Raw genomic sequence first — 16,388 nt, 5'->3', positions numbered from 1 at the left:
GACAGTTTAAAGGTTAGAAGCAAGATGGAGTCCTTTAGGTTAGATCTCTTTCATGGTCTCAGTCATAATTTTGCAAAGGTGGTTTCATCATCATTACTAACTTCCTTGGGAGTTGAAAAAAAGATAGGATTCATGATATCACCAAAAATTGTAAGGATGTGTGATAATTTTGAGATGTGATATTCTAACCCCCCCTCAGATAGAGCTGAAAATTTGTCTCAATATTTCAAGCAGTAGATGTAGGTCACAAGTTACATGTGTCTTTCTTGCCCTGAAGTCTCAATAGTTTATACTGGCTGAAAGATTAAGTCCTAAGGAATAGGAGGAGAGCTCTGGGAGATAGGAAGCTTGATTCATTTTTTTTCTTTTGTTTTTTTTTTTTTTTTTTTTTGAGATGGAGTTTTGCTCTTGTCGCCCTGGGTGGAGTGCAATGGCATGATCTTGGTGGCTCACTGCAACCTCTACCTCCTGGGTTCAAGCAAATCTCCTGCCTCAGCCTCCCAAGTAGCTGGCACTACAGGTGTGCGCCACCACCCCCAGCTAATTTTGTATTTTTAGTAGAGATGGGGTTTCGCCATATTGGCCAGGCCGGTCTTGAACTCCTGACCTCAAGTGATCTGCCTGCCTCGGCCTCCCAGTGTGCTGTAATTACAGGTGTGAGCCACCGTGCCTGGCTGATTCATTTGTTTTCTTTCTTTCTTTTTTTTGTGATGGAGTTTCGCTCTTGTTGGCAGGCTGGAGTGCAATGGCGCGTCTTGGCTCACCATAACCTTTGCCTCCCTGGTTCAAGCGACTCTCCTGCCTCAGCCTCCTGAGTAGTTGGGATTACAGGCATGCGCCACCATGCCCAGCTAATTTTGTATTTTTAGTAGAGATGGGGTTTCTCCATGTTGACCAGGCTGGTCTTGAACTCCTGGCCTCAAGAGATCTACCCTCCTTGGCCTCCCAAAGAGCTGGGATTACAGGTGTGAGCCACCACGCCTGACCAAGAAGAAATATTTCTAATTAACTACCTAACCATGCACCTCAAGAAACCAGAAAAACAAGAAAAAATGAAACCTAAAATTGATAGAAGGGAGGAAATAATAAAGCTCAGAGCAGAAATAAAAACATAGAGACTAAAAAAAAATTCAAAAGATCAATAAAATGAAGAGTTGGTTTTTTGAAAAAAAAATTAACACACTTTCAGCTAGACTAACCAAGCAAAAAAGAGAAAAGACTCAAATAAATAAAATGACATGAAAAAGAAGACACTGCAACTGATATCACAGGAATACAAAGGACCATAAGAGACTATCATGAACAACTATATGCCAACAAACTTTAGAAGATTGAATTCCTGAACAAATACAACCTGCCAAGATTATACGAAGAAGTAGAAAATCTGAACAGAGCAATAATGAGTGAAGAAATTGAAACTGTAATATAAAGTCTGCCATCAAAAGACTCCAAAACATAAATACATTCAGGACCCAATGGCTTCACTGCTGAATTCTTTTTTTATGTTATTTTATTTTTTGAGATGGAGTTTATCTCTTGTTGCCCAGGCTGGAGTACAATGGCATAATCTTGGCTCACTGCAACCTCCACCTCCTGGGTTCAAGCAATTCTCCTGCCTCAGCCTCCCAAGTAGCTGGGATTACAGGCATGCACCATCATGCCTGGTTTATTTGATACTTTTAGTAGAGACAGGGTATCACCATGTTGGTCAGGCTGGTTTGAACTCCTGACCTCAGATGATCTGCCTGCCTCAGCCTCCCAAAGTACTGGGATTACAGGCATGAGCCACTGCACCCAGTCTTCACTGCTGAATTCTACCAAACATTTAAAGAAGAACTAATGTCAATTATTCTCAAACTATTCCTGAAAATTGAAAAGAAAGGAATACTTCCAAACTCATTTTAAGATGCCACCTTTACCTTGATTCCAAACCATACAAAGACAAAACAACAACAACAACAACAAAACTACAGTTCAATATCCCTGATGAACATAGATGCAAAATTCTCAAGAAGATACTAGCAAACTGGAAGGCTGGGTGCAGTGGCTCATGACTATAATTCCACCACTTTGGGAGGCTGAGGTGGGAGGATTGCTGGGCCAGGACTTAGAGATCAGCCTGGGCAACATAGTAAGACTTTGTCTCTACAAAAAATTAGAGAAGATGTACCTGCAGTCCCAACAACTCAGGAGGCTGAGGTGGGAGGATCACTTGAGCTTGGGAGGTCAAAGCTGTGGTAAGCCATGATTGTGCCATTCCATTCCAGTCTTGGTGATAGAGTAAGACCTGACCCTGACTCCAAAAAAAAAAAAAAAAAATGCTAGCAAACTAAATTCAAAAGCACATCAATAATATAGTTCACCATGAACAAGTGGGATTCATCCTAGGGATGCAAGGATGGTTCAATATATGTACATCAACATGATATATCACATTAATAAAAAAAAAAGGTTGGGCTTGGTGGCTCACGCATGTATTCCCAGCACTTTGGGAGGCTGAGGTAGGCAGATCATCTGAGGTCAGGAGTTTGAGACCAGCCTGGCCAACATGGTGAAACCCCATCTCTACTAAAAATATTAAAAAATTTGCTGGGTGTGGTGGTACACACCTGTGATCTCAGCTACTTGGGAGGCTGAAGCACGAGAATTGCTTGAACCTGAGAGGTGGAGTTTGCAGTGAGCCAAGATCGTGCCACTGCACTCCAACCTGGGCAACAGAGTGAGACTCCGTCTCAAAAAACCCAAAAAACAAAAACCCATTATTTTAATACATGCAGAAAAAGTATTTGACAAAGTTCAACATCCCTTCATGATAAAACAAAACAAAACAAAACAAAAAACTCAACAAATTAGGCATAGAAGGTATGTAACTCAACACAATAAATGCCATATATGACAAACCTACCACTAACATCATCATATATCACAAACCCACAGCTAATATTAGTGTCAATGAGGATATGGAGAAAAGGGAACACTTACACACCATGGTGAAATTGTAAACTAGTACAGCCACTATAGAAAAATGGATAGCAGTTCCTCAAAATATTAAAAATAGAACTTCCAGGCCAGGTGCGGTGGCTCATGCCTGTAATCCCAGCACTTTGGGAGGCCGAGGCAGGCAGATCACCTGAGGTCAGGAGTTTGAGATCAGCCTGGCCTACATGGTGAAACCCTGTCTTTACTAAAAAAACCCATCTCTAAAATTAGCCAGGCGTGCCTGTAGTCCTAGCTACTTGGGAGGCTGAGGTAGGAGAATCGCTGGAACCTAGGAGGCAGAGGTTGCAGTGAGCCAAGATCATGCCACTGCACTCCAGCATGGGCGACAGAGCAAGACTCCATCTCAAAAAAAAAAAAAAAAGAAAAGAAAGGAAAAAGAAAAAGAAAAAAAGGACTTCCACATGATCCAGCAATCCCACTACTGGGTACATAGCTAAAGGAAATGAAATCAGTACATCAGGGAGATATCTGCACTCTCATGTTTATTGCAGCCACTATTTACAATAGCCAAGATATGGAATCAATCCGGGAGTCCAACAATGAATAAATGAAGAAAATGTGGTATATGTACACAATGGAATACTATTCAGCCATAAAAAAGAATGAAATCTTGTCATTTGCAACAACATGGATGGACCTGGAGGCCATCATGTTCAGTGAAATAAGCCAGACACAGAAAGATAAATACTGCATAATCTCACTCCTATGTGGGATTTAAAAAAAAAAAGTTGATATCATAGAAGCAGAGAGTAGAGTTACCAGAGACTGGGGAGGGGAGGAAGGCGGGAAGATGGGATAAGTTGGTCAACAGGTACAAAGTTACAATTAGACAGGCAGAATAAATGCTGGTGTTCTATTGCAACAAAGGTTAACAGTATGGTATTGTATATTACAAAATAGCTAGAAGAGAGGCTTTTGAATGTTCTCACCACAAATAAATGATTATGCATGGGGTTGTGGGCACACTCAATACCCTAATTTGATCATTGTAAAACATACATATGTATGTTATATATATATGGGGGTTAACCACCTTGGTCCTGTGTGCCGGGACCACAGGCGTGAGCCACCGTACCTGGCCATGAGTAAGTTCTTTAGTGGTGATTTGTGAGATTTTGGTGAACCCATCACCTGAGCAGTATACACAGCAACCCTATTTGTGGTCTTTTATCCCTCACCCCCACTCCCAACCTTCCCCCCAAGTCCCCTCTACAAAATTAAAAAAAAAAAAAATTAGCCAGACATGGTGGTACATGCCTGTAGTCCCAGCTACTTGGGAGGCTGCAGCAGAAGGATTGCTTGAACACAGAAGTTAGAGGTTGCAGTGAGCTGTGATCACACCACTGCACTCCGGCCTGGGCAACAGAAGGAGACCTTGAGTTTTATTTTTATTTAAATAAAAATATTTAGGCCAAGCATGGTGGCTCATGCCTGTAATCCCAGCACTTTGAGAGGCCAAGGTGGACAGATCATTTGAGGTCAGGAGTTCAAGACCAGCCTAGTTAACATGGTAAAACCCCATCTCTACTAAAAATACAAAAATTAGCCAGGCATGGTGGTGCATGCCTGTAATCCCAGCTACTCAGGAGGCTGAGGCAAGAGAATCGCTTGAACCTGGGAGGCAGAGGTTGCAGTGAGCCAGACTGCACCACTGCACTCCAGCCTGGGTGACAGAGTGAGACCCTATCTCAAAATAATTAAATAAGTAAATACAAATATTTAAATACTTCAATCTTTTTCAAAATTGTTTTGACTATTTTAGTTCCCTTGATTTTCCATAACATTTTAGAATCAGCTTGTCTACATTTACAAAAAAATTCTGCTGAGATTTTTTTTTTGAGATGGGGTCTTGCCATGTTGCCCAGGCTGGCCTTGAACTCCTGGGCTCCAGTGATCCTCCTACTTTACCTTCCTCAGTAGTTGGAACTACAGGTGCAATAGGTGCAATTACCACCTTTGCTGAGATTTTGAATTGTGTGAAATTTATAGATCAATTTGGGAAGAATCAGTGTCTTTAGTACATTAAGTCTTTCAATCACGAACACCTATAGCTCACCATTTATTTAAATCTTCTTTTAATTTCTTTCATTATTCTTTTCAGCATACAACACAGAACATGTTTTATTAGATTTGTATCTTATTATTTCATATTTTGAGCTATTGTAAATGCCATTTAAAAATTTTAAAAAAATTTTAATTTTTGGCCAGGCGCAGTGGCTAATGCCTGTAATCCCAGCACTTTGGGACGCCCAGGCGGGGGGAGCACCTGAGATCAGGAGTTCGAGACCAGCCTGGCCAACATGGTGAAATCCCATCTTTACTAAAAATGCAAAAATTAGCCGGGTGTGATGGCTTATGCCTGTAATCCTAGCTACTTGGGAGGCTGAGGCAGGAGAATTGCTTGAACCCAGGAGGTGGAGGTTGCAGTGAGCCGAGATCAGGCCACTGCACCCCAGCCTGGGCAACAAGAGAGAGACTCCATCTCAAAAAAAAAAAAAAAGATTTTCTAATTGTTTGTTGCCAGTATATACAAATATAAAAATACAATTGGTTTTTGTGTGTTAACCTTGCAACCTTACTAAGCACATTTATTAGTTGTAGGAGGTTTTTTTTATAGATTCCTTGGGATTATGTGCATATAAAATCATGTCACATGAGAGTCTCTCTGCACCTATTATGGCTCAGGAAGCTGCTTGATTTGAAAAAAAGAAAAGAAAAGTGGCTGGGCGCGGTGACTCACACCTGTAATCCCAGCGCTTTGGGAGGCTGAGGCAGGCAGATCATGAGGTCAGGAGTTCGAGACCAGTCTGGCCAACATGGTGAAACCCCATCTCTACTAAAAATACAAAAATTATCCAGGCGTGGTGGCAGGCGCCTGGAATCCCAGCTACTCGGGAGGCTGAGGCAGGAGAATTGCTTGAACCTGGGAGGCGGAGGTTGCAGTGAGCTGAGATTGCGCCCTGCACTCCAGCCTGGGCAACAGAGCGAGACTCCATCTCAAAAAAAAAAAAAGAAAAAAAGAAAGAAAGAAAAGTTGTATTTATTTCTTTCCAATCTGTATGCCTTTTATATTGGTTAGGACTTGCAGTACAATGTAGAATTGGAGTGGTGAGAGTAGACAATCCCAGTTTATTGACGTCAGGGGAAAAGCATTCAGCTTTTTGCCACTAGGCATCATGTTAACTATAGGTTTTTGCAGATCCCTATTATCAGGCTGAGGAAGTTCCTCTCTATCCTACTATTCCGAGAGTTATTTTTCTTTTTTAAAATTATGGACGCTGAATTTTGTCAGATACCTAGAAAGGTATCTGGTGCAGAACATCAAATGCAGAAATGGATATGATCATGTGGTTCATCTTTAGATTATCAATATGTGATTAGTAACAATCTTTAGATTATTAATATGTGATTAATAACAATCAGTCTGATTGATTTTCAAATATTGAACCAGGCTAGGCGAGGTGGCTCACACCTATAATCCTGAGGCCGACATGGAGGATGGCTTGAGCTCAGGAGTTCAAAGATGCAGTGAGCTCACTATGGTTGCACCACTTTACTCTAGTCCAGGTGACAGAGTGAGATCCTCTCTCTTTAAAAAAAAATTAAGGCCGGGCGCGGTGGCTCAAGCCTGTAATCCCAGCACTTTGGGAGGCCCAGACGGGCGGATCACGAGGTCAGGAGATGGAGACCATCCTGGCTAACACGGTGAAACCCCGTCTCTACTAAAAAAATACAAAAAGCTAGCCAGGCGAGGTGGCGGGCGCCTGTAGTCCCAGCTACTCGGGAGGCTGAGGCAGGAGAATGGCGTAAACCCGGGAGGCGGAGCTTGCAGTGAGCTGAGATCCGGCCACGGCGCTCCAGCCCGGGCGACAGAGCAAGACTCTGTCTCAAAAAAAAAAAAAAAATACACGCACAATTATATATACATGTACACATACATTTATATATAATTATATAAATTATATAAAATTATATTATGTTATATAAAATTATATAAAACCAGACTTCCTGGAGTAAATCCCAATTAGTCATGGTGACTTGGTCATAGTGTGTTATTCTTTTTATATATTATATTTAATAATATTTTAAAGATTTACTAATATTAGATTATTTGTTGAGGATTTTTGTGTCTATATTGATGACAGATATTGGCTTGTAGTTTCTCTTTTTTTTTTTCTTTGAGACGGAGTCTCGCTCTGTGGCTCAGGCTGGAGTGCAGTGGCCGGATCTCGGCTCACGGCAACCTCCGCCTCCCGGGTTCAAGCAAGTCTCTGCCTCAACCTCCCGAGTAGTTGGGATTACAGGCGCCCGCCTCATCGCCCGGCTAGTTTTTTGTATTTTTTGGTAGAGACGGGGTTTCACCGTATTAGCCAGGATGGTCTCGATCTCCTGACCTCATGATCCGCCCGTCTCGGCCTCCCAAAGTGCTGGGATTACAGGCTTGAGCCACCGCGCCCGGCCTGTTTTTTTTTTTTTGTATTTGTAGTAGAGACGGAGTTTCACCATGCTACCCAGGCTGGTCTCGAACTCCTGAGCTCAGGCAACCCAACCGCCTCGGCCTCCCAAAATGCTGGGATTATAAGCATGAGCCACTGTGCCTGGCCGGCTTGTGGTTTCTTATCTGTCTTTGTCTTGCTTCAGAATCAGGATAATTCTCGCTACATAGAATGAGATGAGAACTGTTTCCTTTTCTTCTATCTTCTAGAGGCTACTTTGAAGATTTAAATGTTTTTTTTTTTTTCATTAAATGTTTGGTAAGGTTTACTAGTGAAATTACCTGGGCCTGGAAATTTCTATTTTAGAAAATTTTAAACTATGAATTCAATGTATTTAATTTGTATAGAACAGCTTATCTGGTTTATCTTGGATGGGTTTTGCTAGTTTTTGTATTCTGAGCTCTTGGCCCGTTTCACCTAAATTATTGAATTTTTATGGGTAGAGTCGTTTGTGGTATTTTGTCCTTTTAATGTTTGTGTGCCCTGTAGCAATATCCCCTTTCATTCCTGATATTAATAAGTTGTGGCTACTCTAATTTTTCTTTATCAGTCTTGCTAGAGGTTTATCCATCTTACGATCTTTCCAAAGAGCCAAGTTTTGGTTTTATCAGTTTTCCCTATTTTAATTTCATTGATTTCTGCTCTTTATTTCCTTCCTTCTGTTTGCTTTGGGTTTATTTTCCTTTTCTTTTTCTAATTTCTTAAGATGGAAGCTTAGATTATTTATTTGAGATCATTCTTCTTTTCTAACGACTTAATGCCATAAATTCCCCTTTAAATACAGTTGACTCTTGGCCAACCACCCTTTACAGTTGAAAATCCATGTGTAACTTTTGAATCCCCCAAAACCTAATTACTAATAGCCTACTGTTGACCAGAAGCCTTACCAATAACATAAATGTCAATTAACTATATTTTGTATATGTATTATATACTATATTCTCACAATAAAGTAAGCTAGAGAAAAGAATATGGTATTAAATCAAAAGGAAGGGAAAATATGTTTATTATTCATTATGTGTAAATGAGTCATAAAAGTCTTTTTTTTTTTTGGTGCCGAAAGCCAGGAATGAACCAGTCATAAATGTCTTCATCCTCCTCATCTTCAGGCAGAGTAGGCTGAGGAGGAGGAGGAAGGGAAGACAATGATCTAGCTATCTCAAGGGTGGCAGGGGGAAGAAAACCTATGTGTAAAAGTGGACCCATGCAGCTCAAACTCATGTTGTTGAAGGGTCAACTGTACTGCTTTAGTTGTATCCCACAAATTTCGATAAATTGTATTTTTTTGTTCAATTAAAATATTCTAATTTTACTTGAGTCTTCTTTAATCCATGGTCAGTGTGTTTAGAAGTTTTGGAGCCGGGCGCGGTGGCTCACGCCTGTAATCCCAGCGCTTTGGGAGGCCGAGGCGGGAGGATCATAAGGTCAGGAGATCGAGACCATTCTGGTTAACACGGTGAAACCTTGTCTCTACTAAAAATACAAAAAATTAGCTGGGCATAGTGGCGGGCGCCTGTAGTCCCAGCTACTCAGGAGGCTGAGGTAGAAGAATGGCGTGAACCCGGGAGGCGGAGCTTGCAGTGAGCCGAGATCGCGCCACTGCTCCCCAGCCTGGGTGACAGAGTGAGACTCCATCTCACAAAAAAAAAAGAAGTTTTAGAAATACGTTGTTTAATTTCCATGTGTTTGGAGATTTCCTGTTATCTTTCTGTTATTGATTTCTAATTTAATTTCTTTATTACCAGGGAAAATATTTATTATCTGAATTATTTTAAATTTGTTATGGTTTGTTTTATAACTCAGGATATTGTCTATTTCGGTAAATGTTCCTCGTGTACTTGAAAGAATGTATGTTTTACTGTGGTTGGGTGGAGTGTCCTATAAATGTAAATTAGATCCAATTGTTTGATGTTATTCAATTTTTCTATTTCCTTGCTCATTTCTGTCTACTATTTCTATCAACTACTCTGAGAGGAGTGTTGACGTTTCCAACTATAATTATGGATTTGTCTGTTTCTCCTTTCAATTATTTTATTATTATTAATATTTTTTGAGACAGGATCTCACCGTGTTTCCCAGGCTGGCGTTGAACTCCTGGGCTCAAGCAATCCTCCTGCCTCAGCCTCCCAAAGTGCAGGATTAGAGGCATAAGCCACCATGCCCAGCCAGTTCTGTCTGTTTTTCCTTCGTTTATTTTGAAGTTCAGTTAGTTATTAGGTGCATATACATTTAGGATTATTATGTATTCTTGGTAAATTAACCCTTTTATTACTGTGTAAGGCCCCCTTTTATCTCTGGTAATTTTCTTTGCTCTGAAATTCTACTTTGTTTGATATTACTATAGTTACTCCTGTTATATTTTGGTTAATGTTTGCTTGATATATCTTTTTCATCCTTTTACTTTGAACTTTTATGTGACATTTTATTTGAAGCATGTTTCTTGTAGGCAGTATATAGTTGGGTGATTTAAAAAATTTCATTATGATAAGCCGGGCACTGTGGCTCACGCCTGTAATCCCAACACTTTGAGAGGCTGAGGCAGGCGGATCACCTGAGGTCGGAGTTTGAGACCAGCCTGGCCAACATGGCGAAATCCCGTCTCTACTAAAAATACAAACATTAGCAGGGTGTGGTGGCTCATGCCTATAGTCCCAGCTACTTGGGAGGCTGAGGCAGGAGAATTGCTTGAACCTGGGAGGTGGAGGTTGCAGTGAGCCGAGATTGTGCCATTGCACTCCAGCTTGGACGACAGAGTGAGACTTTGTCTCAAAAAAATCAAATAAATAAATAAGTAAATAATTCCATTACGATAATTTCTTTTGCTTAATTGACATTTGTAGATCAGTAAAATTTAAGGTAATTATTGATATGGTCAGATTTAGGTGTACCATTTAATTTATTTGTGCTCTACTCCCTTTCCTCCCTTTTTTTTCTAATTAAACATTTGTAGGTATTCCATTTTAATTCTTCTGTTGTGTTTCTCTGTTGTGTTTCTCCTTCCTTCCTTCCTTCCTTCCTTCCTTTCTTTCTCTTTCTTTCTTTCTTTGCCTCCTTCCCTCCCCTCCTCTCCCCTGCTCCCTTCCTTCCTACCTTCCTTCTTTCCTTCCTCCCTTCCTTCCTTCCTACCTTCCTTCCTCTCTCTCCCCCTTTCTTTCTTTCTTTCTTTCTTTCCTTTCTTTCTTTCTTTCTTTCTTTCTCTCTCTTTCCTTCCTTCTTTCTTTCTTTCTTTCTTTCTTTCTTTCTTTCTTTCTTTCTTTCTTTCTTTCTTTCTTTCTTTCTTTCTTTCTTTCTCTTTCTTTCTTTCTTTTTCTCTCTCTCTCTGTTTCTTTCTTCTTTCTTTCTTTCTCTCTCTTTCTCTCTCCCTTTCTCTCTTTCTTTCTCTCCCTTTCTTTTCTTTTCTTTTCTTTCTTTCGAGATGGAGTCTTACTGTGTTGTCCAGACTGCTCTGAAACTCCTGGGCTCAAGCGATTCTCCTGCTTCAGCTTCTCAGTATCTTGGATTACAGGGGTACATGGGTACACCATCATGCCTGGCTGATCTATTGTGTTTTTCACATATCCATATATCTTTTTTTAGTGTTTGTTTTAGGGATTACAATAAACATATTAACTTTTTATAGTCTACTTAAGAACCAGTATTTTACCACTTTAGGGGGAGTATAGGAATGTTATCACTATATAAGTTCCTTTATCTCCTTCCCCACACTTTATGTTATAATTACCTTATACAGTAGAATTGCAAGCCCCATCAGATAGTGTTATAATTTTTGTTATAATTTTGTTATAATTTTTGTTATAATTTTATATAGTTTTGTTGTATTTTGTTATAATTTTGTATATAGATACACACACATATATTTACACATATACACATATACACACATACTTTTACATATGTATTTATGTGTGTGTATATATACTTTTATATATGTTTAGATATATATACTTTACATATATATATAAACTAAAAAGAGGAATAATCTATTATATTTACCCAGCTATTTACAATTTCTGTTATTCTTCCTCATCAGGTTCCCTTCATTGGAGGAATTCCATTATCCTCTGATAACTTTTTATAGTCCACTTGGGAATCAATGTTTTACCACTTTAGAGGAATCTGATATCCTCTAATAATGGATATTCATTATTCTCTGATACTGTCTTTATTTTACTTCCATTCTTGAAGGATATTTTCACTGGATAAGAGGTGTATGTCCTAATAGTTTAGGGGCAAAAAATTTCCGCAAGGTGTTGATACCATATAATGACTACCACTTACCTAATCACAATACCTGGGAGATGGAGTATTCAGATTCACTAGTCTAGTCTAGATTATATAATGACACTTTTGATACCCACCCTTCTATCCCCTTGATCTAGCCATTTGTGAAGTCTAGCTTTTTTTTTTTTTTTTTTTTGAGATGGAGTCTCACTCTGTCACCAGTCTGGAGTGCAGTGGCGTGATCTTGGCTCACTGCAACCTCTGCCTCCCAGGTTCAAGTGATTCTCCTGCCTCATCCTCCCAAGTAGCTGGGACTACAGGTGTGCACCACCACTTCCAGATAATTTTTGTATTTTTTTTTTTTTGTTTTGAGACAGAGTCTTGCTCTGTCACCCAGGCTGGAGTGCAGTGGTGCTACCTCTGCTCACTGCAAGCTCTGCCTCCCGGGTTCATACCATTCTCCTGCCTCAGCCTCCCGAGTAGCTGAGACTACAGGTGTCCACCACCATGTCCTGCTAATTTTTTTTTTTTTTTTTTTTGTATTTTTAGTAGAGACGGGGTTTCACCATGTTAGCCAGGATGGTCTCGATATCCTGACCTCGTGATCTGCCCGCCTTGGCCTTCCAAAGTGCTGGGATTACAGGTGTGAGCCACCGTGCCCGGCCTAATTTTTGTATTTTTAGTAGAGATGGGGTTTCACCATGTTGGCCAGGCTGGTTTTGAACTCCTGACTTCAGGTGATCTGCCCACCTAGGCCTCCCAAAGTGCTGGGATTACAGGTGTGAGCCACAGTGCCCAACTGTGAACTTCTAACTTCTGTGAGCCAATAGATTCTCTCTTGTACTTAACCTACTTTCACTTGATTTTCTGTCATTTGCAGCCAGTCATCCTAACAGTCATGTGCTGCATAAGGACGTTTTTATCAAGGACGGGCTACATACACAATGGTGGTCCCATAGGATTACAACATTGTACTTTTTACTGTAACTTTTCCATGTTTAGATATTTTAGATACACAAAAACTTACCATTTTGTTATAATTGTCTATAGTATTCATTACAATAACATGATGTAATAGGTTTGTAGCCTAGGAGGAATAGTCTATACTGTATAGCCTAGGTGTGTGGTAGGCTATACCATCTAAGTTTGTATAGGTACCCTCTATGATGTTCGTGCAATAACAAAATCACCTAACAACACATTTCTCAGAACATGTTCCCATCGTTAAGCCACGCATGACTGTATATATATGTATACATATATATTATATATATATTCATGAGTGATTCCTGATAACAAGTATTCTTTAGTTTATAGATTAATAGAGTTTGTTTCACTAAGCAAGATAAAGCACTTGACCTTATAAGACATGTAGGCTCCTGTTTCCAATAAATGAATAGTTCTTGCAAGTAAAAAATATCAATGAGAGATAAGCCCTAGCACTTTTGTGTAACGCCTTTGCACGAAACAGAAGAACTAGAGTAGTGAGTATACATCCCTGATTCTGATGATAGGAGCGAGAGGGAAAAAATGCCATAAAAAAGATAGAAACCTGGTTCCATGTGAGGACTTCCATTGGATATAAGCTGCTTGTTCATGGGGCAGGGTATGTTTTCGGTTTTGTTGTTGTTGTTTTGAGATGTAGTCTCGCCCTGTCTCCCAGGCTGGAGTGCAGTGGTGTGATCTTGGCTCACTACAACCTCCGCCTCCTGGGTTCAAGCGATTGATTCTCCTGCCTCAGCCTCCCGAGAAGCTGGGATTACAGGCAAGCGCCACCACACTCAGCTGATTTCTGTATTTTTTTTCTGGGGGCCGAGGGGGATGGAGTCTCGATCTGTCTCCCAAGCTAGAATGCAGTGGCGTGATCTCGGGTCACAGCAACCTCCTCCTCCTGGGTTCAAGCGATTCTCCTACCTTAGCCTCCTGAGTAGCTGGGATTACAGGCATGTGCCATACCCAGCTAATTTTTGTATTTTTAGTAGAGATGGGGTTTCACTGTGTTGGCCAGGCTGGTCTCGAACTCCTGACCTTAGGTGATCCGCCCACTTTGGCCTCCCAAAGTGCTAGGATTACAGGTGTGAGCCACCAAGCCCAGCCTAATGTTTGTATTTTTAGTAGAGATAGGGTTTCAACCATGTTGGCCAGGCTGGTCTTGAACTCCTGACCTCAGGTGATCCTCTTGCCTCGGTATCCCAAAGTGTTGGAGTTACAGGTGTGAGCCACTGTGCCTGGCCATAAGTTTTGAAATACTATTTTTTGTTGTTTGCTGTGTACCATTCCTCCCTTGCATCCTTGTCTTAGGGGTTTTGGTAGGACCAAAAGCAGAAGCTGTTGGAAGTCAAGAGCTGGTCCTAAATTTTGCAAAAATTTTAGCTGACTGAAAACATTATGAAAGTATCCAAGGAGGGAGGGAGTGTGTGTGTGTGTCTGTGTGTGTGTGCATGCGTATGTTGGCCGAGGAGATAGGCAAGTACTAAGGGAGAAAATATTTCAGAACGGTAGGAGAAGGGTGAAGTTCTATAGGTTGTGTGATTTGAGGGTACCTGTGCCATGTTCTTTAACAGCATGGTGGGGAGAGGGCTGAACCGTGAGCACACGGAGTCCTGTTCTTGATGAAGATGCTCATGCCCCAGGCCACTGATCCTGATAATAACATGTAGGCTGGAGCAATGGCCATCTTTGATGTAACCAGTCTAGAGGCTAGACTATTGAGCCAATGGCTACAGAGCCTCTGGGATGCTTTGGTGGTGAGACTCACTGTGGTAGTGGTAGTCTTCTTAGGATTGCCAATAACAATTGAGATTAAATTTTCTGCCAGTATACCAGCACAAGGTCTCAGATTCTAATTTAATTTTAGTATGAGAAAAGGAAGAAATACGTTCTTTCTTCCATACCTGAGTCTGCCCCAAAATGTATATTTTACTTTATTTATTTATTTGAGATGGAGTTTTGCTCTTGTTGCCGAGGCTGGAGTGCTATGGCGCAATCTCGGCTCTCTGTAACCTCCACCTCCTGGGTTCAAGTGATTCTCCTGCCTCAGCCTCCCAAGTAGCTGAGATTACAGGCATGCGCCACCACACCCAGCTAATTTTGTATTTTTAGTAGAGATGGGGTTTCTCTATGTTGGTCAGGTTGGTCTCGAACTCCCCACCTCAGGTGATCTGCCCACCTCAGCCTCCCAAATTGCTGGGATTACAGGCTTTAGCCACCACGCCTGGCCTATTTTACTTTAGAATGAAGCATTGGAACCCAACTTGGTTCCTTGATTTATCTCTTTTGAATAAGTATCTGAAGAGAGAGGCCAAGTAGCAGCCAAACCATAATCCAAGAAGAGTTCCCAGGATCTTATGCATCATCAGTGACATTCATACTCTTAGGAGAATACACAGACATTAAGAGTACACTCTTTTGAGGGCAGGTGCAGTGGCTCATGCCTGTAATCCCAGCACTATGGGAGGCCTAGATGGGAGGATCACTTGAGGTCAGGAGTTTGAGATTAGTCTGGGCAACATGTCAAAATCCTAGCTCTACTAAAAATACAAAAATCCGCTGGGTGTGGTAGTGGGCGCTTGTAGTCCCAGCTATTCCCAGCTACTCAGGAGGCTGAGGCAGGAGAATCGCTTGAACCTGGGAGGTGGAGGGTGCAGCGAGCAGAGATCGCGCCATGCACTCCAGCCTGGGTGACAGAGTGAGACCTCGTCTAAAAAAAGAAAAAGAAAGAAAAAAGAAAAAGTGTATACTCTTTTGAGTTCACAACTAGTAGAGAACGAATGGAAGTTAATACTACCGTTTTATCCTTTGTATTCTATATCCACAAACATAGTCTTCATCTACTTTTTAACAGCCTAGTGCTAAAATTTCTTCATTTGATTATCCCGTGTGTGTGTGTGGGGGGGTATATCTGTTTAGCATGCTTGGTTGCCAGTAATCTATAATTCAACTTTAATAGATTTAAACAATAAAGGGAATACATTGACCCATTAATTGAAAAATAGGAAAAGAGGACAAGCTCCAAACTTGGCCCAACCTGGGCTGGGCTGCATTTTTCTGTAATTCTCTCAGCTCTGCTCTCTTTGATTGTCTTTGTTCCCAAGTTGGCTTCTTTGTGGTAATAAGGTGGTTATCATGGAATATATATCTCCTTATTCACAACCAGGAAGAAAGAGGGTATTTCTTTCCACAACGGTTTGACTAGCTGGCCTGTCTGGGGTCTTGTGCGGCTTCTGAATCAATTAAGTGGATAAGGAGGTTGAGACACTGTTACTGAATTGTACCAATCAGGTCCCAACCACGGACTTGGATGGAGGTAGTGTCAGTCCCATTCAAAGCACGTGGCTGTCACAGAGCAAGAAGTGTTGGAATGGAGGATTGCACAAGTAGCACAATTTCAAATATTTGATTTACTTTATTTTTTTGTTTTTTGAGATGGAGTCTCGCTCTGTCACTCGGGCTGGAATGCAGTGGCGTGATCTCAGCTCACTGCAACCTCCATCTCCTGGGTTCAAGAGATTCTCCTGCCTCAGCCTCCTGAGTAGCTGGGATTACAGGAATGCACCACCATGCCCGGCTAGTTTTTGTATTTTTAGTAGAGATGGAATTTCGCCATGTTGGCCAGGCTGGTCTCAAATTCCTGACCTCAGGTGATCCACCCATCTCAGCCTCCCAAAGTGT

This window comes from Rhinopithecus roxellana, chromosome 12 (assembly GCF_007565055.1).
Source record: "Rhinopithecus roxellana isolate Shanxi Qingling chromosome 12, ASM756505v1, whole genome shotgun sequence".
Classification (NCBI taxonomy): Eukaryota; Metazoa; Chordata; class Mammalia; order Primates; family Cercopithecidae; genus Rhinopithecus; species Rhinopithecus roxellana.
This window is presented reverse-complemented; position numbering follows the sequence as displayed.